The sequence below is a fragment of the Gymnoscopelus microlampas genome, assembly GCF_963454915.1.
Source record: "Gymnoscopelus microlampas genome assembly, chromosome: 15".
NCBI classification, from domain to species: domain Eukaryota; kingdom Metazoa; phylum Chordata; class Actinopteri; order Myctophiformes; family Myctophidae; genus Gymnoscopelus; species Gymnoscopelus microlampas.
This window is the reverse complement of record NC_139952.1, coordinates 48,787,621-48,812,207: the sequence shown is the minus strand read 5'-3', so window position 1 is coordinate 48,812,207 and position 24,587 is coordinate 48,787,621. Positions and strand designations below refer to the sequence as shown.

General features: G+C 40.0%; 2 protein-coding genes across 2 annotated transcripts in view; both read left to right on the top strand.

Annotated features, from left to right (window-relative positions):
• The window catches only part of LOC311062403 (uncharacterized protein), a 320,988-nt gene that overhangs the window by 149,852 nt on the left and 146,549 nt on the right, over positions 1 to 24,587 (top strand). The window lies entirely within an intron of this gene.
• Positions 1 to 24,587, top strand: part of LOC311062423 (stonustoxin subunit beta-like) — a 134,015-nt gene that overhangs the window by 59,293 nt on the left and 50,135 nt on the right. The window contains exon 4 of the mRNA XM_084081448.1: positions 14,816 to 15,474. The gene's annotated coding sequence lies outside the window, so the exon portion shown is untranslated. The remainder of the gene's footprint in view (positions 1 to 14,815; positions 15,475 to 24,587) is intronic.

Below are 24,587 nucleotides of genomic sequence, written 5' to 3'. Positions count from 1 at the left end.
AAGTGGAGATTATTATTGTACATCAACACAATGCAGTGTGAACATATCAATGATGTTATATGTCATATTATATTATATGTAGATATTAAAGACTATTATGTAGTAATACATTGTCTTAATCTCCACAGAGAGAGGAAGAGGAGTGGTTGTGTTGTGACAGAGCAGGCGTCCAGGTGTTCAGTGTGTGAGGAGGTTCTGACAAATCCAGTCTCTACCAGCTGTGGACACTGGTTCTGCAGACATTGCATCACCTCATACTGGGACCAGTCTGCTCCAACAGGACACTATGGCTGTCCCCAGTGTAGTAAGAGATCCAGAACCACACCTGGACTGAAGACACCAAGTCAAACCACACCTGGACAAAGTAAGACTGGACAGAATTTGCACTAATTAAAATTGCATGTTAATGAATTGAATGTTTAATTTGCAGAAATCATAGTCAGACTAAATATTCAAATTAGTGTCTGAATCAATATCTAAGTGCAAATAATGAAGCTAAACAACTATCAACTCTGGAAGAAAACAACTGGTCTTGTTTTATTACTTTTTACTGTTTTTTTTTAAACAAATTGTGTGCCGTAAATATGTAAAGTTATGAATTAACCAGAATGTTTAAAACATACATGTTCTTCTAATTTCAGATGTCAGTCTGCTGGTTGATTTGAATGATTATAAGAGCAGTTTGAACAGTCTTGATGATGTGAAAGACCACATGACAGAAGAGTCTGGAACCTCCCTCACCAGCACCTACACAGAGCTCTACATCACAGAGGGAGAGAGTGAAGGGGTTAATAGCCAACATGAGGTGATACAGCTTGAGACGGCTTCCAAGATGAAGACCTTCCATGACACACCAATCAACTGCTGTGACATCTTTAAACCCCTCCCTGGCAGGGAGACACCCATCAGAAGAGTTCTGACCAAGGGCATCGCTGGCATTGGTAAAACATTCTCTGTGCGTAAGTTCACTCTGGACTGGGCAAAGGGTTTGGAAAATCAAGATATAAATCTCCTGGTTCCCTTTTCATTCCGGGAGCTGAACTTGGTCAGAGATGAGCAGTACAGTCTTCTCACACTGATCCATGAATTCCACCCAACATTAAAGAAGGTCACAGCAGAGCAGCTCGCTGCCTGGAAAGTTGGCTTCATCTTTGATGGTCTAGATGAAAGCAGGTTTCCATTGTTCCAAAAAAAACAAAAAAACAATGACATTGTTTCTGATGTCACAGTGACATCATCAGTGGATACTCTGTTAACAAACCTCATTGAGGGGAATCTGCTCCCCTCAGCTCTCCTCTGGATAACTACCAGACCTGCAGCAGCCAATCAGATCCCTCCTGCATGTGTTGACATGGTGACAGAAGTGCGAGGGTTCACAGACCCCCAGAAGGAGAAGTACTTTAGGAACAGATTCAGTGATGAGAAACAGGCCAGCACAGTCATCTCACACATGAAGACATCAAGGAGCCTCCACATCCTGTGTCACATCCCACTATTATGTTGGATCATTGCTACCGTTCTTCTGGACATGTTGAGGACACACACGATAGGACAGCTGCCCAAGACCCTGACTGAGATGTGCTGCCACTTCCTGTTGGTTCAGACAAAGAGGAAGAAGAAGAAGTATGATGAGACACATGAGGTGAATCAACAGCAGCTTATGGAGACTGACAGGGAAGTTCTCCTGAAGCTGGGCAGACTGGCATTTGAACATCTGGAGAAAGGTAGCATCCTGTTCTACCAAGAAGACCTGGAAGAGTGTGGTCTTGATGTGAAAGATGCCTCACTGTACTCAGGAGTGTGCACAGAGATCTTCAAAAGAGAGGGTGTGCTCTTCCAGAAAATGGTCTACAGCTTTGTTCATCTGAGCATCCAGGAGTTTCTGGCTGCAGTCTACCTGTTCCATTGTTTCACACAGAAGAACATGAAGGTACTGAAGACATTCCTGAAAGATAATAAATACAAAAGTGACAGCTCTCTCTCCGACTTCCTGAAAGCCGCTATGAAAAAAGCCCTGAAGAGTAAAAATGGCCACCTGGACTTACTTGTTCGGTTCCTTCATGGCCTCTCACTGAAGTCCAACCAGAGTCTGTTAGGAGGCCTGATGGGTCAGACAGAGAACAGTCCAGAGAGCATCCAGAAAGCCATCAAGAACCTAAAGAGCATGATAAACACTGTTGACATCTCTCCTGACAGATGTATTAACATCTTCCACTGTTTGATGGAGATGAACGACCACTCATTACATCAGGAGATCAAACAGTACCTGAACGGATCAAAGGATAAACTGTCTGACAGCCAGTGTTCAGTTCTGGCCGTCATGCTGCTGATGTCTGAGGAGGCTCTGGAAGAGTTGGACCTGGACAAATATAACACATCAGAGGGGGGGCGATGGAGACTGATCCCAGCTGTGAGGAACTGCAGAAAGGCTCGGTTAGTAGTCAAGTGAATAGAAACATCCTAGTGACATTACAGCTAACACTATAATTAGAAATTAAGGTTGACATAAAGGTTCTAATAAAACTGTCTGTGTCTCAAATAGTGACTAGTGGTATTGTGTGTATGTGCAAATAAAGGCCAGACCACAATAAAGCAGTCTAAAAGCCCTGCTGGTTACCCCCACCAGACCAGTTGTTTGAACCCACTGACATTGCCATCCTCTCAGTAGTTAAAATAAAAAGTAAATACATTTTTAATGGTCATCATTCACAAAGCTCTTAACATGTCTGCTATATTCTTTAGTGTAGGTTTGCTTGTAAATAAAGAGCCACGTCTGATTCATGAAAGGCTGTGTAAAGCCTTGATTTGTGCGCGACTCTGGTGTATCAGATGATGAATTCCACCAAATAGTAAATATGCCATGTATTTGCTCATTCTCACTTTATTCATTTCACACCTTCAACTGCTGGTTGAACATTGCTCTCTTCCTCTGTTCAGTCTTTCTGTGACGTCTAGTGGTGTTGACCGTTCCACACTCCACTCTGCCCCTCCCCCCACCTCAGACCTTTTTTTTTTTTGGTTTCATTCCTGAACCAAAATAGAATATTTGCGGTGTCTGCTGTGGTACAAAACTATATTAAAGAAAAGTATATAAACGCCAAAACAACTCTCACAGTGTAATCACTATGAGCCTACTGATGATCCAGGTTTAAAGAGAATGTTTTAAATATAGTTTTGCTCTTGTTAAGATTGGTTTCCTATTAATGTCATTTAGTCAAACTAGAGGTTGGGGCCGCTTCGTGGCCCTCACATCTACGGTGCACCAGTGATCCAACTGATATGACCATATATGGAGATCTGTATCTGTCAGTACTTGTCCTTTTTATGGGACACTGCGCCTATGTCACACATGTGCAGTAGGGTGGGCCTAGCGGCCAAAAGAAAAGTGGCTAAAATGTGCCTGAATAAAAAGAATGTAGTTTTATATTAACTGTACAATATGTAAGTACAGTGAAGGTGGGGAAAGTAGCCTAGGCATTAACCAGAGCACTGATCAATAGTCCGTGGCAAGTTTGGAGGCAAGTGGAGACCTTGTGCGCTGACCAACCCGGGACGTACACCACAGCGTTTGATTTAGCTTCAGGAATGTCACAAATACTAAACAACTCAAATATCCATGAATTCAAGGTTTAATTGATAGGGAAACAGTATTTTTTTGGGGTAAAATATTCATTTAATGGAAGACAAAACTATATTAGTGTACTCAGCATACTGTAGGTGAAGTGCACACATGTAACATGAAGGTAACCAACATTAATTGGACATTAATCCAATCGCCGACAGACGACCCCAACCTTAGTACACACAGAACAACAGGAGAACTCAAGTCCTCAAACTATTCATATGTGTCCTCTTTATGAGTTATTCTACCATGAAAACAGACCATACCATTAGTGAAGGGGTGTACAGAGGATGACTTTTTAAACAGTGAGCTTGGTTATTCAGATTTACTTACATTACATTAACTTTTCATCTGTTGTTTACTTCCCTGTTCTCTGATCATACTTAAACTGTTTATGTCTGTATAACTAGATACAGTAGTAGATCTCTTAGTTAAATTCCATGACAGTGAACTAGGTGTAATTTGTTTTGATAGTCTCTTATTGAATCTGTATTTACAGACTTGTTGGCTGTAACCTCAGACAGACAGAGGTTGAAGTTGTGGCTTCAGCTCTCAGCTCTAATCCTTCACATTTGAGAGAATTGGACCTCAGCAAAAACAACCTGCAGGACTCAGGACTACTGGAGCTGCTCTTAGCTGGACTGAAGAGTCTGCACTGTAGACTGGAGATTCTAAGGTAAGATATGTATCTTACCTGATTAGTTTTTATCAATTCTGTGTTATTATGTACCGTATTATGTGAATATATTATGAATGCTGTGGTGAGAATGTATTAATAAGAATGATATCATGGGAACACAAGCCTATATCCATGTCCTGCCATGCTGAGATACAAAATTACACTATCATTGTTGGATGTATTTTGTCAGATCTTCATCATCTTCTAGTTTTGATTATTGTCTCCGCCAGGCCGAAGGGCATGGCAAGAGAGTATGTTTTACCCTCCGTCCGTCCGTCCGTCCGTCCGTCCGTCCGTCCGTCCGTGTGTGTGTCCTGTCTGTGTGTTAGCAGCTAATCTCTGGCACCGTTACCCCGGTCGCTGCGAAACTGTGCACACACACTCCCTGGATGGCAATTCAGAACCTTTTCACATGGGCCTCTTATAGCGCCACCTGAAGGCCGATTTGTGCAAAACCAATTTTTTTACATTACTCCTACAGATTTTATCCAAACGTCATGCAAATCGGTACACAGTATCTCTATAGTCATGTGATCAACATGGATCTGTCCGATTTCCCATATTCCATCCTCATTGGCTAAGGTTTGCTTCCAAAGTTTGCAGGATTGGTCCGTTTTGAACAAAATGCCTCAAATCATGAACGCAGCTTGCGATTTCCGTGAAATTTCACAAACACATTCCCACTAGGCCAAGGAAGAAATGCCATCCTTTTCACATTGGCCTGTTATAGCGCCACCAGCAGGTCTAATTTAGCAAAACACATTTTTTGGAACAAAATGCCTCAAATCATGAATGCAGTGTCCGATTGCCGTGAACGACCTAAGAATAAATGCCACCCTTTTCATATTGGCCTATTATAGCGCCACCAGGAGGCCACAATAACTTACCTGACCTGGCGGAGACCTGTGCTCCGAGGAGCACTTTTTCCAGTTTATATTGATATTAATGGGTGCAAGCGTTCATTTCAGGAATAGGGATTTCACTAGATGAGGATGTGGTATTTTTGGATGTGGTATTTTTCTCCTTCCTATGAAACATCTTTCTGAACTCTGTAGATCTGAATTCCTAATACTCACCATATTGTGATGGAGAAAACATTTGGGGTTGATGAACTTCTCATTGATATAGTTTATTATTTGGTCTAAAGTTTAAAAAGGATGAAATAACTCAAGCAAGACCTGACAAAGACCTATGAGATACAGAGAGCAGGAACCTCCTCAAACATTTAAAATTACATTTGTGAGAAACATTAGGATAGCCTTGTTCATTTGTAACAATTTGCAGATGATCTTGCAATGCTTGTTTGATGGTAGTAACAGCCTTGTATTAAACTCTGCAAATGCATTAACTATAGTGGGACAAGTGAGCTGAACTTAAGAATCTGTTTTTATTTTCTTTCTTGTTTTGTTGTATTATTTTTCCTTTCTTTCTTTCTTTTTTTCCTTTCGACCTCTTGGGTCACTAGTCCAAAACCCTGACAGTCCATCACGGCCAGGTCCAGGTTCTCAATCCAGGAATAATGTATATATAACATGTTTCGTGTATTATTTTTTTCTTTTTTTATCTGTTGTTTCATTCTTCATTCAGACTGGCTCAGTGCTGCTTGTCAGAGAGATGCTGTGAAGTTCTGTCCTCAGCTGTAAACTCTCATCCCTCCCTAAGAGAGTTGGACCTGAGCCTCAACATGGTGAATGATTCAGTTCTGAAGAACTGCATGTGAGTAGACTTGGACTGTGTCCATGTTGGATAGTACAGTGAATGTACAGTGTTTCCCTCATGTGTCTCTTAACACATCGGGTGCCAGCATTTTTTCATAACAACTTACCGTGGGTGCCAGCATTCTCCCCATTGACTGCGCTTTGCTGTTTATAAGTTTCCGCGTGCGTTACAAGCAAATCCACGCAAAAAAAAGCATCGATTCATGTTCTGCCATGAGCCTGGCTACAGGCTGGAACCATAACATTCTACTCGCGGGTTACAGCGGGTTACAACAACGGGGGGGGGGGATCGCGCATCGCGCATGACCGTTTTTCCCCACAGGAAACAGATTTGGAGATATAGGCGTTTCAAAGTAGGAAATAGACAGGAAGCGGATGGGGGAAAAAAAGTGTTTCCGGTGAGCGATCTGGCACTTCCTTCGCAGGATTACAATGGGTGCTCCCAGAGCTGCTCTAGCCCCGCCCGTGCGGAGAAAAACGAAAAAAACAAAAAGACTGAAATCACGGTTCAGACCGTGTTCGGCACCGAAGCTTCGGAACCGCCACTATGTAAACACACGGTTCAGACCGTGTTTGGCACCCGATGTGTTAACAGTGTATTCACTCTGACACAAAGTCACAAATAGATGCAAATATGTATGCATATTTAGTTAATACTTTAAAAACAAACACAATAAGGTTATATATATTTTAATTTATGCACTCAATACTTGGTCTGGGCTACTTTTGAACACATTATTTCATCAGTGGAGCGTGGCATGGAGGTGATCAGCCTGTGGTTCTGTTGAGGTGTTATGGAAGCCCAGGTTTGCTTTGATAGCAGCCTTAAGCTCATTTGTATTGTTGAGTCTAGTGTCTCACACCTTCCTCTTGACAATACAACATCTATTCTCTGTGGGGTTCAGGTCAGGTCAGTTGTCTGGTCAGTTAAGCACAGTAATAACATGGTCAGTACACCAGTTACTAGTAGTGTTGACACAGTGGGCAGGTGGAAGTCCTTCCTAAAATCTCCTGGTAGATGCTGTGTTGACTCCAGTGTGACGTTTTCACTGTCAGTGATTATGTTGGGTGCCATCATGTCATCTGGTGGTGTTGGTCCACTGTGTTTTATCAAGTCCAGAGTCAACAAAGCATCTATCAGGAGATTTTAGAGGACTTTGTGCTTCAGTATGTTGACAAGCTTTATGGAGATGCTGATGTCCTTTTCCCTCAGGACTTGGCACCTGCCCACTGTGTCAACATTACTAGTAACTGGTGTACTGACCATGGTATTACTGTGATGTACTGACCAGACAACTGACCTGACCTGAACCCCACAGAGAATATATGTTGTATTGTAAAGAGGAAGGTGTGAGCAAAAACAAAAAAAAGGTTTTAAATATGTCACTGTGAAGTTTCACTTTATGAACTAATATATGTAAACTTGCATTAAGAACAAGATATATCTGCATAGTAAACTTGCATTAAGAACAAGATATATCTGCATAGTAAACTTGCATTAAGAACAAGATATATCTGCATAGTAAACTTGCATTAACTCTTTGACTGCCAGAGTATTTACACATCTACCCCCCTTCCCTGCCAGAGAATAACATTGCAAAAATAGGTAAACTGTGAATTTTGTCTCCGTTTATTTTTTAACATTGAAGTGAATGGAGCATAAAATCTTCGTATCGCGTTATCTCCTGCTTCCTTTGTGATAAAAAAAAATAATAATAATAATAATAATAATAATAATAATAATAATAATTTTTTTAAAAATCTCGTCAATCTCGTCGACGGCTGGCTGAGCCATGCGGAGAAAAACGAGACATCTCGTCAATGGCAGTCAAATTAAGAAGGGATAAAGGAGAGAGGAGTGCTAGGGGTTAAGGTGGAGTCTGAGGAGGTGATGAGATCCAAACTGGGCAGCAGTGAGTATGTCTGGATGGGCTGCAGGGCCAAGATAATGATAGGAGAAACACTGTAGTGTCAGGTAGTGGAGACGTTGTGTTAGACAGTTAGACATTGATGCATTGTTGTTATATTTCCTACAGAGTGAAACATGGAGGAGAAGAATGTCTTAATTCTCGACTCAGTACAAAATGTGAGTATCTGTGTCAATAGAGCACAGAAGTCTGACCTAATTTACACATCCTACCTGGGTCGCGTCCCCCTCCCCCCGTTCTGAATTCCTACAGACGTGTTTAATATCACGTCAAATAAGAACTGTGTTCCAAAAATAATAACTAAAGTTATACTTCCGCCAAATTAGTTACATTCTCGTCAGAAACAGCCTGTATCAAATATGAGTGACTGACTATCATAAACGATACAGAGCCTCCCTGACAATTTCGCAGAGACAGTTTGTTTATTTTTGGACCACAATTCTTATATGAGACGATTCTATGATGACCCAATGTTATTCTCCATAGAGAAATGACTTTACGACCCAGGGGATGAACGAGTGACGTCAGGACTTCTGTACTCTATATCACACATTAACATTTTATACACTGTTTTACAGTGGTTTAAAGTAACTAAGTACATTTACTCAAGTACTGTCCTTAAGTATACTTTTGAGGATGGCCGAAGTATTTCCCATTTTCAATACTTTTACTTCTACTCCATTACATCTCAGAGGCACATATTGTACTTTTACTCCACAATTATTTGGCAGCTTTAGTTACAAGTTACTTTGCAGATTTATATTATTATTACAACACATGCATGAACCACTTCAGCCCTATATACATTTCGGCCATTTGAAAATAATAATGAGTACTTTTACTTTTGTTAATTTAAGTATATTTTGATGCTTATACTTTTGTACTTTTGCTCAAGTAAATTTTGATTACCAGACTTTTACTTGCAACAGAGGATTTTTACACTGCAGTATTGATACTTTTACTTAAGTAAAAAACGTGAGCACTTTTTCCACCGCTGCTGTTTTATACTCGTTCGGCCCCTCCCCAGATACTGTCCTGAAAACTCTTCAGTAGAGCTTCCAGGGAATTCAGGAGGTTTCTCTGCTCTTGGCCCGGTCCTTAACCCATTAAGACCTGGAAAGCCTATACGTTGTCATGAGCAACATGAATATTTTTTTATAATTTTGAGTAAAACTAAGGTCATGTGGGTTGACGGAAACAATGGGCCTCATTCACTAACCTGGTCATAAATAAGGTGTATATCCTGGTCATAAATAAGGTGTATATCCTGGTCATAAATAAGGTGTATATCCTGGTCATAAATAAGGTGTATATCCTGGTCATAAATAAGGTGTATATCCTGGTCATAAATAAGGTGTATATCCTGGTCATAAATACGGTGTATATCCTGGTCATAAATAACATATGTATATTGGGATAAGTCAATTCTGACGTGTGATTCATGAAAGAGGGTTCAGATCTGTGATTTGTGCGTATCACAGGTGTATCTCATTTGTGTTCTAAAGTCACTAGTGTGTTCCCGTGTAGATCCTTTGTATTGTTCCACGCCCCATTTAATACCATAAAAGGCAACCAGAAATAACCCACGTGAAGAAAAAAAAACAGATCTGCTAAATTACAAACGTGTCAAGTCACACCACATTGACAACTTGTACATCTGTTCTGTCTGGAAGTGAGTCCCTCGATCACACGATGGATCAGCTGAACGTTAATAAAGTAATGCTCTCATAATGAGAATAAGAAGTTATAACGTTTAACCCCACCACCAAATAATAGGTTAATAAAACGTGGAAAGGATATTATAGAAGCCTTTTCTATTAAATAATGCTCACATTTAACTGAGGTAACATTTTGACGCTGGAATCCAGGAACACCGAGATCCGATTATGGACTAGATCACACTTTATTGATTACTGAGGATAAACCTGTCCTTTGGACTAACAACATATCCTGTCCTACGTCAGAATGGTGAATGGATATTATGGACACAGCTAGATTTCATCCATACTGCATCTTCATCAGATATAAGTTTGATGTGATCAATAAATAAATAAATTAATAGCGCAACATATGTTGTTGGCATGAAAGTCCAATATGTGAAACTGTGGCCACATTTGCAGGAACGGAAAACATGCAAAAGGACCTAATATTTCAGCTCTAAATGTGTCAACTGAAAATAAATACTTGGTTGAATTTGCATCATGTCTATAATATGTATCCAAGCAATAGATCTTTGACGTGAGTTTGAGTGTCCGCCCAAATTCACGGTAAAAAGAAGATGAATGAATACTGAACGTGTGGGAAGTCACGTATATGCACATAAGTACATAATATGTGAGGACCTGAGCTTAGTGAATGAGACCCAATGCCTCACAACTCCTCACAACGCCTCACATTGTGACACGTTGTGTGCTTGTAGATCGGCAATATTTAAAATATAGCCGATCTACAAGCACACAATGTGTCACAATGCGAGGCGTTGTGAGCTTGTAGTTCAGCTATATTTGAAACATAAAAAGAGCCAATCTACAAACCTACAATACATATTGCATCATGACCAGGGTTTCCGCAAGGCACTTTTTGGGCCGGCCACCTTGACCGACAGGATTATATTTTACCGGCTAAAGAATGAAGTGGGCTAGTAATATCTATCTGCTCTATCATGCAGAGGTGTGGCTTTCCAAAAAATAACTGAATAAAGTGGGCGTTATGAACAGCTTGCGTGACTACGTCACACAGTATAAACACATATGTTTTATTCAACCTTAATATGCAAAACCTACAGCTTTTGTTTTGTTTTGTTAATGTTAATTATGTCATCATGAATGATGGTACAAGGAAGATTCATTACTTGCCTGCAATGTATGTGTGTCACCAACTTTCACCACTTTATCCATTGCAGACAGACAGACATAAAATAGTCTAATAACAGCATTTTCCCAATCGGCCACGGTGGCCTGTGATCTTTATAATTAACGGCCAATTAAATATTACATTTAATTGGTAAATACCGGCTAACGGAAACCCTGATCATGACGTGTGGTGAGCTTTTAGATAGACTATTACAAATAAATAAAAATAGCTGATCACAACTTGTCACATTGTGACAGGTTGTGAGCCGATCTACAAGCTCACATCATTTTGCGTTGTGAGCCTTTCCATCGGCTATATTACAAGAAATAGCAGATCTACAAGCTTGCAAAGCCTCGCATTATGATGCACTATGAGTTTTGGCTATATTTCAAAAACAGCCGATCTACAAGCTCACACCATGTTGCAATATGACAGGCAGTGAGTTATTTCAAACATCAACAAGTAGAAGATCACGCTCATCCAAAGTAATTTAAAAAGCCAGATGCAGAGCAGAACTCTGCACTGGAATAATTATGATCCATAAGTTAAATGGTTTATTACCATCATGAATGTGATGTTTAAAGCCTGCTGGATCTTCCTCAGACCTCAATATATCAAACATAACAAAGATAGCCGATCTACAAGCTCAAAAGGATCACATTGTGACACGTTGTGAGCTTGTTTTGTTTGGCTTTGTTTAAAACTCAAAAGTAGAAGATCTACAAACTCATGAGTTACATTGTGACAGGTTGTGATCTTGTAGATCAGCTGTATTTCAAACATAAACTCACAATATGTTTTCTAAACAGTGGATCTACAAGCTCACAACTCGTCACATTGTGACAGGTTGTGAGCTTTCAGATTGGATTTAGATTATCAATAATTGAAAAAATATATATAAAAATAGCCGATCTACAAGCTCACCATGCGTCACATCATGATGTGTTGTGAGCTTTTAGATCGGCTATATTAGAAAATTAGGTAAAAATAGCCGATCTACAAGCTCAAAATGGGTAACATTTTGACGAGTTCTGAATGTGTATGTCGGCTATATTTGAAAAATACCACAAGCACACAACGTGTGTTACGTGTCACATTATAACACGTTGTGAGCTTGAAGATGATTTATAGTTAAAAAAATAGCTAATCTACAAGCTCACAACACCTCATATTGTGTACTTTTTAATTAATGAATTAATTAAATTGCCGATATGCAATCGTTGTGAGCTTGTAGATCGGCTTTTCTAATATAAAACTACCCGATCTATCAATTTACAACGACTTGCATTGTGACAGATTGAGCTTGCAGATTGGGTTGTGGTAAAATGAAATAAATAGCCGATCTACAAGCTCACAATGCCTTGCATCATGACAGGCTGTGAGCTTGTAGATTGGCTATATTTCAAAAACAGCGGATCTACAAGCTCACATGTTGCAATGTGACATGTTGTGAGCTTGTAGATCAGCTTGTAGATGTAAATACTGCAGTACAGAAAAACATTTAAAAAAAAGATTGTACATAATAAATAGGAGATCTACAAGCTCACAACGCCTTGCATCGTGACACGTTGTGTAATTCCTCCATATTTCAAAAATAACTAAAATAGACGATCTACAAGTTAGCAACGCTTCACACCATGGTGTGAGGTGTTGCTAACTTATAGATGCTGAATGTTTTCTATGTAACACAGTGGTTTCCAAACTGGGACCCAGGGGGGTCCCCACATTATTGTGGGGGGTCCCCAGATGATTATCTTAATGTGTAACATTGTTTTCTCACTCAACAGTAAACAAACCAACATACAGTATAAGTGTATACAGGGTATCTGCACATTTATAATGTTACAATTTAAGGACTTTTAAGACCTTTTTAATACCAAATTGGCCAAATTGTCAAATATAATGCAAAAAAAGGGCAAAAATTGTGAAAGTAGCCGATCTACTAAATAGCCGATCTATAAGTGGTAGATCAGCTATAAATATACTATAAAATATATCTACCAGCTCACAACGCCTTGTAGATCGGCTATTTTCACATTATTTATATGTGGAACCGAGTCAAACTAAATGTAATGCCTCAACTCCTACAACTACCCCACCCTGACAAGTGCTTGTCAGAGTGAGGGGTCCCCAGTTCAAATATGATTATTTTGGGGGGTCCCCAGTTCAAATATGATTATGTTGGTGGGTCCCCAGTTCAAGTATTTTCAGAGTTGTAAAGTAGTAACTAAGTACATTTACTCAAGTACTGTACTTAAATAACATTTTGAGGTATTTTTTACTTTACTGGAGTATTTCCTATTTTCTGTACTTTTATTTCTACTCCACTACATTTCAAATGCATATTGTACTTTTACTCGACTACAATTATTTGAAAACTTTAGTTACTTGGAGGATTTTGATTATTCTTACAAAACATACATTAACTACATTAACAGCCCTATATATATTTCAGCCATTTGAAAATAGTCGATCTATAAGTTCACAATGCGTCTCCATGCAACGCATTGTGAGCTTGTAGATCTGCTATTTTCAAAAGATTTTTATATCATTTATACATTTGAAAACTTGTGAAATGGGACATTCTGCATAATGAGTACTTTGTTACTTTAAGTATATTTTAATACCGATACTTTTGTACTTTTACACGAGTACATTTTGAATTCCGGACTTTTACTTGTAACAGAGTATTTATACATTGCAGTATTGATACTTTTACTTAAGTAAAACATGTGAGTACTTTTCCACATTGATGTCATTTCACATAAACTTAATGTAAACATTTTCTCACAGAAAGTCACTTCTCACCTGGAGGCTTTAAGACATTCTGACTCACATTTTACTGTGTTGTCGTCAGGCAGAAACCTTGTATCTCTGACACGTTGTGAGCTTGTAGATCTGCTGTTTACACTATTTTAATGTTTTTAAAATGATATTAAGAAAATAAATGAAATGTTTTGGACATACAAGGTTTCCAGCCGACAGCGACGCAGACGATACATTGTGTGTGTGTGTGTGTGTGTGTGTGTGTGTGTGTGTGTGTGTGTGTGTGTGTGTGTGTGTGTGTGTGTGTGTGTGTGTGTGTGTGTGTGTGTGTGTGTGTGTGTGTGTGTGTGTGTGTGTGTGTGTGTGTGTGTGTGTGTGTGTGTGTGTGTGTGTGTGTGTGTGTGTGTGTGCGTGTGTGTGTGTGTGTGTCAGTGAATGATGTATTTAATGTTTACTGTGTTGTTTTTCTCATCAGATTTCCATCCTCTCACACTGGACACAAACACAGCATTCAGACACCTCTCTCTGTCTGAGAACAACAGAAAGGTGACATGGGGATATGTATCAATCATGTATCAATCACATCCTGAACATCCTGACAGGTTTGATGTAAAGCTTCAGGTTCTGTGTACAGAGGGTCTGACTGGACACTGTTACTGGGAGGTAGAGTGGAGTGGAGGGGTTTATATAGCAGTGACTTACAGAGGGATCAGCAGGAAAGGAGGTGGTGATGACTGTAGGCTTGGATACAATGACAAGTCCTGGAGTCTGGACTGTAGAGATGGTGGTCGTGGCAGTTACACTGTCAGACACAATAGTAAGGACACTGTCCTCCCTGTCAGTCCCTCTGGCTCCAACAGAGTAGCAGTGTATCTGGACTGGCCTGCTGGGACTCTGTCCTTTTATAAAGGGTCCTCTGACTCACTGACACACCTGTACACCTTCCAGAACACATTCTCTGAACCTCTCTATGCTGGGTTCAGGTTATACAGGTCCTCCTCAGTGTGTCTGTGTGAGCAGAGATAGTCTCTATATGAGGATGACATCAGGTCACCATGGTTACTCAACATGTTTGAGTGAGTGCACGTTGTCATGGTTACCACTGTTGCCAGGATACTTTGAGACTAGCTGAGTCTGACGTCATGGACTCCATATTTGGGCATGATTGACTCGTCATGACATTACGGTGACATCATCATGATGATGTAATAAAAAGCACAGTGACAGTCACACATTAAAGCTCCTGTAGATGTTTGACCTTTGACCCCCATAAGACAAGATTTGTGTTAAAAATCGTCACCTTATTAAACTAATGGCCTAAGTCATTTTTTGAGGAAATGATATTTTTGCCTAAATCAGCTCCTCATGACACTGGCCACCTCTGGTAAAATCGCCCATCTCCTAATTGAAAAGATCATGCTGTTCATGCCCCTTTTAGTATAAAACACGCCCCTTTTAGTATAATGGCCTAACTCCCTAGTGTGACTTAGGACAAAATAGGCCTTTTGTTTGGCCTAAGTCACATGTTTTTGTGACTTAAGCCAAATTATTTACTGATTTAGGCCATTTTGTAATTTGTTTTGCTTTTTATTTTGGCCTAAGTCAGATTTAATCCTATTTAAACCTATTTCAATCTCTTGTGTTACATAACTGACAGTCAGTGTTATTTCTATTTAAATAGTCATAATTTGTTATAAACATTTTGGGTGAAATGATTAAGAAATATCATATAGTTTTGTTCTGGATCAGTTTTTTATTTTTCCTGAAAACCTTGAAAAAATGACTTAGGCCATTAGTTTAATAATGTGACGAAATGTTACAAATTATATAAATATATAAAAAACTAAAACATGTTTTTCCTAAAATAGCAGATCTACAAGCTCCCAACACATCACATTATGACACATTGTGAGCTTGTAGCTATTTGCCAATAACAAAGTAATACATGGATGAAGTGGTTACACTGAGTTTGATGCTATTCATGTATATTTAATAATTTAGCTTAGGACCCCCTCAAGGACCCACCGGGGGCCCCTGGACCAACACAAATGTTGTTTGGGGGTCCCTGGCACAAATATGTTCAAATGGGGGGTCCCTGGTCAAATCCATATTAATGTCAAACTCTATGGTATAAAATGAGTCATCACCACAGGGAGCTTTAGATCTTAGATTAGATTAGATAGAAGTGAACAAACCTCCACTCCATACATTTATAAATATGTATCATAAATACTGTCCATCATGATGATGATGATGTAAATATCAGTGTCATATTGTGTCTCTTATGATACAAACTCATTTTATGTATATTTGATTTTTGATATTTTTACACAAGAATAGACTGAGGAAAACTGTATATTTGATCATGTAATTCTCACAGTAGTAAATAAATACATCTACTGATGCACAAACTTGGACACATCATCAGTTTTGTTTCCTGGAATCACTGGGTATTTGGGGTCTGCAACAGACACCCTCCTCCAGGCGACCCGACCGAGGCTGATCAGACCCCGGTCTGTGTCCAAGTGGCATGTTACAGCCCCCACTGTCTCTTGAGGGGAGTAAGAGACAGTGCTAATGGGGGTTAGGGTTTAGGGTGGCAGGTGAGATGTTAACAGCAAGTTGTGGCAACACTAAGAGGCTCTCGGCACTGTGGGTTGACTCCGGGCCTGGCTCCTCCTTCGCCTGACCAGAAGTGGGCATTCTTCTGTGCGTAGCAATGTTGTATATTTATATAAACCTTTAACCCCATATACCTTTTAACCCCCATAAACCTTTTAACCCCATATACTTTATTGACTGGGGTTCCCCCAGGGTTCTGTAATTGGTCCACCCCCCCTCTAATAGCTAAGATCTACGTCACAAAGCGACACATTGTGAGCAGTGTTCAGTGCGGAGCCCAACACTCCCCGCTGACCAGCCCCCCCCCCCCCCCCCCGCCCATAGGAGTACATACAGTGACATATATGCTCCTCCTCCCGCCCGGCTTCCCTCCCCTGAACACGGGTCAGTTGTGTTCACATAGACGTTGGACAAAGCCGGATGCACCACGGTGGATTGTAACCCACAACCTCCGTGGTGGTGGGCAGGGACTTTACCACTGAGCCACCCGAGTGATGTGAGCAGTGTTCATTTTGACAGCACATTTCACTCATAGTTTGACTCTCATCTTGGACTTTGTCAATCACTCTGGATTCAAACATCTACTAAATGTGTTTATCAACTCAAATCAATCATTGTTTATTCATTGATTCATTATGACATCATTGTTTCCTCACTCATTCCATGATTGTGTTTTCATTGAATATGAATGTGATATTATTCTCATTCTTCACATGTTATTGTATGATCATGTGTAGAAGTATGAATAGTTTAATAAATGTGTTCTTGACAGTCTGTCGTTGTTCCTGTGTATTGATATTCATAGTGTTGTCATGACAACAGGCCACAGCTCATTGGTCATGTATAATAACTACGTTGGATCCATTGGAACAAGAAGTTATTTGTACATTTCATTAACACATTGACTGCCAATCGCGTAGATCTACGCGAACCGATTTAAAGCCGCAGCGTGCCAGTCGCGGAGATCTGCGCGACTCGCATTTCCCATGTTAAATCGAAAAAGTGCACTTTCCGGATTTTTTTTCGACCCATTTCCGGTTCCGGGGCCGACCGGAAACGGAATAAAACTGGTTCCGTTTTTTTCGCTCGCATCCGTTTCCTGTCTAGGCGTCAGCTTAGAATCGATTTATCTCCCTTGTGGTTTTCCTCACCGCATCGTCCTGTCTAACGTTCTCGCCTGTAACTTCAAGATGGAGGCACGGATCGGCTCGCAGTTTTTTGTTTTTGTTTTTCACGGATCCCGTGTTTGTGTCGAACCAAATTAACGCGGATTTTAAACGGATTTAGCGGGGGCTATGACGACATGAAAAAAACAAAAAAACAACAAAAAGAGCTTGGCACTGGTAGGTACATTATGAGATTAACCTCTGGCGTTAATTAAAAGGCAACACTGCTGATTACCTGCATTTTACCTGCAGTAATCTGATTACCTAAATTACACCTGCAGTAATCTGATTACTTGCATTACACCTGCAGTATCCTACCAGGGAGGAAGAGAACAGATATTGAATGACCCCCAGAAGCAAAGATTTGAGTTAAACGTGTATATTTATATATATATATTGATGTGTCACATTTTACCATTTTCTTTCAAAAATAGCAGATCTACAAGCTCATAGCCCAGCACCGAGTGCCGTGCTACAAGCTTGTACAGTAGATCTGCTATTTTTTAATAGCCAAATACATAAATAATACATGACACAGATGCGTTCCTGGATTGGTCTGTTCTTTCTCTCCAGGATCATGGAGGATCAGTGTTTGTCAGAGTTGTGTGAATGGTTTAGCACAAAGGTCTTCAGTGTTTTACAGGCCAACAACTCCTTATCTGAGAGAGAGAACCTCCACTACATTTCATACATTTATACAACACTATCATTGTGTGTTGTGTTGCATTCATGTTAAAGTGCCTTTTCAGACAGTTAACCTCTGAAATCCCCCATTTTGTTTTACTGAACATAGCAGATCTACAAGCTCACAACGCTGCGAGCCGTTGTGAGCTTGTAGATCTGCTAATGTTAGGCTAATGTTCCCCTCAGAATAGGGATGCTAGAGTTCAAGTGTCCAGAATCCATTACTTTTTAATGCTGTTTTTAGGTCAAATGTGTCACCACAATAAGCATGGCTCTGTGTTAAGGACTGTTGTATCTCCATTCTCCTTGAGGTGTTTGGTTTGATATAAAACCATTACTGTGTAAACATTTATCAACAAACTATACTACCAACAATGGTTAAACATTGTCCAAATTGTCAAATATTACAGGCAACCATTTTGAAAATAGCCGATCTACATGCTCACAACGCCTCGCAACTGTAGATTGGCTATTTTCACTATGGAACCGAGTTAAACTAAATGTAGTGCCTCAATTCTTACAATTCCAAGAGCTTATCAGGATGGGGGGTCCCCAGTTCAAATATGAGTATTTAGGGGGGGTCCCCAGTACAAAGATGATTATTTCGGGGGGTGCCCAGTACAAAGATGATTATTTCGGGGGTCTCCAGTACAAAGATGATTATTTCGGGGGGTCCCCAGTACAAAGAGGATACTTTTGGGGGGTCTCACCCTCAACAGATTGAGAACCACTGCTATAATGGAGCGTCCATCAAGCTGTATTTTAGAAACTGGAGATGTGAGTCTAGAACAGAGGGTGTGGCTTATTTTTTAGAAACATGTGACATTAATGTGACATAAAACACAAATGTCACATGTGTGTTTTATTATGCATGTTTCTTTGTGTGTCTTGGAATGAGCAGGAACTTACATTTTAGGAAAAGACCCCTATCCCACATGTCGCCACAAGGGGGCAAATCAGGTGGTTTTAGGAGGTCATGTGACATCTTTCTTCAAGGAAGAGAGAAAGAACAACATCAGTTTGTCCCTGTTTGTTCAGGTAAATAAAGTATTAGAACATAAAACATGTTCAAAATAAGCTCTGTGATGTAAAACAAAGCTTGTCTTGAGGGTTTTACCAGAAATGTGGTGATTGTGTTTTAGTTTATTGTGTGTAGTTGAATATAAAGGTCTAAGCAGTCAGATTGATGGCAGCCATTACTGCTGCACACACACACACACACACACACACACACACACACACACACACACACACACACACACACACACACACACACACACACACACACACACACACACTGCCACACTGTTTCTGCCTTTAGTGTTTAAAGCTCCTGTTGTGTGTTTAATCCATCAGGACCGGGAACGCATCTGTGTCATTTGTTTTACATTTCTTTGAGCTATTCAAAAATAGCAGATCTACAAGCTCATAGCGCGGCACTGAGTGCCACGCTATGAGCTTGTAGATCTGCTATTTTTTGTGGGAAATCGTGGGTCTTTCAATATATCTTTTTAAAGGTAACATTTGTAACTTAAATCTGTGCTTCTGGGGGATTCTACAAATGTCTTCTAAATCCTGACAGTTGTTCTGAAAAAAACATAAACGAAAACAAAAAGCAACATAAGAAAAAAACATGTTGCTATAATATCAGTGGTTCTCAAAAATGATATGTATTTGGCCGTGGACCCCTATCAAAAATATTTTGTTCCAGGGACCCCCCAGAAGTTGTAACAGAGTTAAAAAAAAATGTTCTCTTTAAAAATGTATTTATTATTCAAAGATTTGCACACATTTTCCCGATTTTTCAAAAAATAGCAGATCTACAAGCTCATAGCGTGGCACTTGGTGCCGCGCTATGAGCTTGTAGATCTGCTATTTTGGAATAGCGAAAGAAATCTTAAATAACACAGATGCGTTCCCGGTCTTAAAGGGTTAATGTGTTAGTCTACCTTTTGTGTTGATAAATGTTTATTTTTGGTGTTGATAAATGAGTTAATTCTCTCCAGTAGGGTCTTGTAAAGTGTCTTTCTAGTAAGTCAATACAGTATTAACTGTTGTCAGAGCAGAAGTATGGAATAATGTTAATTCATGTTTATGCATACATATTTTTTTTCAAAAATAGCAGATTTTGAAAAATCCCTGGCACAAAATGTTTTTCACACGGGGGAGTCCGCAGCCAAATACATGTCATTTTGGGGGTCCTTGTCACTCCATGGAGACTTGAATTCATGGATATTTATAATTTTTTTTCTCATTCCTAAGACAATAATGTGATGACCGTCAGACCGGTAGGCAGTGTTTCTGGTAGGAGACACAAAGGAGACTCTTTGTGTCTCCTACCGGAACCGCTGCCGGTCATCAAATTATTGTCTTAGGAATGAGACAAAAAAATAATAATATCCATGAATTCAAGTCTCCATGGAGTGACTAATCCATAGAAAACAAGGATTTTGGGGGTGAACTATCCCTTTAAGAGATGTAAATCACTGGACCATGGAAAGGAGGTGTCATTCACTGCAGCCGTTTCTCCTTTTTCTCCTTTTGAACATAATAGTGTTTTGTATTTGTTGATGACATGTATTATTGTGTTATTTTATTATGCTATGTTGATGAATTGAATGCATAGGACCACCATGGAAACAAGACCCCAGGACTTTTTTATGTTCTCCTTTTTATCCTTAATGACTAAAAGGACCACCTGCTGTGTTTACATTTATGACACTAATAAAGTATGACATCAATCAATCAATCAATCAATCAATCAATGAAGTCCATTGTGTTCCAGGTGAAGCTGGTGTCAGAGCTTCTACCTGAAGAACGTCCAGACCCAGGAGACCAGAACCCTGACCCACTTCCACTTCCTCAGCTGGCCCGCCCAGGGCATCCCCACCTCCACGCCACCCCCTGCTGGACTTCCTCAGGTATTGCAGCCTGCCTGGGGCATAATGATGACAGCACTGTCCTGAACACATTCCAGTCCTCCTGTAGGCTATGACAACAGCTAAAGCATTGCTTCTCAATGTGGGGTCCGGGGACCCCCAGGGGTCCTTGGGGGGGGTTTTAGGGGCTCTCCAGCTAAATAAGTTAACATAGCATCATATTTTAACCACTTTATCCATGTTGGATATTAAAAAATCACACCTGTGTGAAGGTAGCGGCGCCTTTGATATATTTTGTCATAGATATGTGTTTCTCCTAGAGAAACAATATTAAATCTCTGTAAATTTATTTCAAGGCTTCCAGTGGCACTAAATAGTGCCATTGGAAGCGAATCACCAAATGCATTCCAAGGTAAGTGGCAAAAACTGATCTGTCATAGCTGATAGAGTGGGTACCTAAAAAATAAACTTTGCGTGTGTATAAATGTGGTACCAGAAAGATATGTATGTGTTATGAAATAATCTATACAATTTATAAGCCGTACCCAAAGTGTTTATGTTCCGGACTTTTACAGTTTATATAAACCATCTAATCTTGTATTCATGATATAATATTGATGTCATGAATAGTTCCATTGCCTGACCAATCAGAACGTTGACGGGCCTGACCAATCAGAACGTTGACGGAAAAGCCAGGTATAGAGCAGGACCATCGCCGTTAAAAATACATACAAAAAAAGAAGGGGGAAAAGCATGAGAAAATAAAAATATATACAAAAAAAAACATGAGAAAATAAAAATATATACAAAAAAAACATGAGGAAATAAAAAATAAACCTTGACATCATAGTGATTTCATGAATAGTCCCCTTGCCTGACAAATCAGAACCTTGACGGGCCTGACCAATCAGAACCTTGACGGGCCTGACCAATCAGAACCTTGACGGGCCTGACCAATCAGAACGTTGACGGAAAAGCCAGGTATAGAGCAGGACCATCGCCGTTAAAAATACATACAAAAAAAGAAGGGGGAAAAGCATGAGAAAATAAAAATATATACAAAAAAAAACATGAGGAAATAAAAAATAAACCTTGTGTATACATGTGGTACCAGAAAGATATTTATGTTTTATGAAATAATGTATACAATTTATAAGCCGTACCCAGAGTCTATATATTGACCTTAGTGTTATTAGCAAAGCATCGTGGTCTTTTGCTGTGTAGTATGAACTGTACAGAGATGGATGTGCAGTGACTTGTCCGTTGTTTCGGAAGTACGCGTGGTCTATGTGTCCTCCCTCAAAGTGGGTTGCTTCTTGTATGAGTTGAGTGAAGCCTAGTTTCTGAAGAGATTCTGATACGTGGTTGTTGGGGTTTTCACCAAGGCATATGTTGAGATCACCGCATATCAGAGTTGTTTTGATTGGGTCGATTAACTGTGTCAAATTCTGGATCGAGGATGTATGTCCTTTGCTTTTGTAGACACTGATTATTATGTCTATGTCTGGCTAATCCCTTGCCATGTCCAATACTGTTTAGATGGAGTGAAAACCCATCAATCTGCAGAGATGGGACATAGTTGTTGTGTGTGAGCCATGTTTCACTGAGGCATATAATGACATCATAGTGATGTCATGAATAGTAACATAGTGATGTCATGAATAGTGACCAATCAGAACGTTGACGGACCTGACCAATCAGAACGTTGACGGACCTGACCAATCAGAACCTTGGCGAGCCTGACCAATCAGAACGTTGACGGACCTGACCAATCAGAACCTTGGCGAGCCTGACCAATCAGAACGTTGACGCAAAAGCCAGGTATAGAGGGCTAATATCCGCTCTATACCTAAAGGTATAGAGCTTATATACCTATAAGCTCTATACCTAAAGGTATAGAGCGGCTAGCGCCGCTAAAAATCACACCCAGTGTGAAGTGGGCGGTGTGTCGTCATCACAACACGACTCACTTAAAAAAATAATATATATACATACTAAATTAATTTTAGGATCATTTATTTTTTAAGTCCTTTTGGCTTTGTCCTCATCGGCTGTCTGTTCTCTGTCCTTTGACCTCATGATTTTCATTTTATCGTTTTCTTTTATCATTTCAGCTATAGGATTCTTCTTTACGTTTCCCACCAAGGCTTGTCTCTTCCATTGTTGGATTATGTAGGCCACTGTATTTTTAGAAATCGTAAGTTCAGCAGAAATTGTTCTGTAACCTTGACCAGATCTATAGCAATTTTTGTGTGATCATCACACGACTCACTTAAAAAAAAGCATCAATGCTTTTTTTAAGTGCCATAGTCCTATATAGGGCTGCACATGTGTCATGTGTTTCGCTAGCCAATCACAGTCCTGAATTTGCAAAGTCAGCCAATCACATTACAGCTAGTGTCATCATCACTAGTGTCATCACCACTGGAAGGGTTGGCGTTGTAGACTGCGTTGTAGACTATTGGCCAATCACGGTGCAGGATTGGTCAGTGTCCAAAACCCACTTATAGGGGGCGGTTACACCGCCTCAAAAATAGCAGATCTACAAGCTCACAGCGCGTCACTTTGTGCCGCGCTATGATCTTGTACATCTGCTATTTTTGAAATATCGAAAATGTTTGGAAGTTTTTTTTAAGTAAATCTTCTCTTCTGGGGGTCCCTGGCACAGAGCCTTTTCAGATGGGGGTCCCTGGCACAGAGCCTTTTCAGATGGGGGTCCGTGGCCAAATACATATACATTTGGGTGTCCTTGTCCTTGAAAAGGTTTGAGAACCACTGATCTATAAAACATGTTCACATACATGTCCATCCTAAAGCCATGTAAGTGAAGGTGTAGTGGTTGTGAACGAGGATCCTGACAGATTCACTAGAGCAGCTCTGACTCTGTTCTTCAGAGATTACAAAGTGAGTGACAGGTGGGTCACTGGTTATTGGGACAGAATGCTCTGCAAGATACTCCGTTTTTTACTATGTGCTGACTGCAAAAAACTATCGGCCGCACAACATGACTTTAACAGGCCGTGCCCAATAACACTGTTACTTCTTTCTTTCTTTCTTTCTTTCTTTCTTTCTTTCTTTCTTTCTTTCTTTATTTCATGTAATTATTAACAGACAGATTTGACACAACAATGAACACAAGCCATTGCCTGTCGGCATGCGCCTTGTATGCACACACACTCAATTGGCATCACCTCTAGGGTTTAAGACAGTGGTTTTCAACCAGTGGTCTGGGGACCACCAGTGGTCCTTGAGGGAGTACCAGGGGGTCCCCAGCAAAGTTAGTTAATAGCGCCCCCCCCCCCCCCAAAATAAATTGGGACCCCCAGTTTGGGGAACCATTGTCTTAAGCCACCGAGCCACTGAGTTTGGACGCACAACGTCATCTTGTTCTCTGGGTTATTAGATTTGTGCAGAACTGGGATAAGAACTCATAAAGCGTTTTAATGTGAACATTTATAATATTGAGACACTTAACCCATTAAGACCAGGAACGCATCTGTGTGTCATTTTCACATTTCTTTGGCTGTTCAAAAAAATAGCAGATCTACAAGCTCATAGCGCGGCACCGAGTGCTGCGCTATGAGCTTGTAGATCTGCTATTTTCTTCTTTACTTATTTGTTTTTTTGTGAAAATCTTTGAATATGTTTTTAAATCTCAAATCTTTGAACG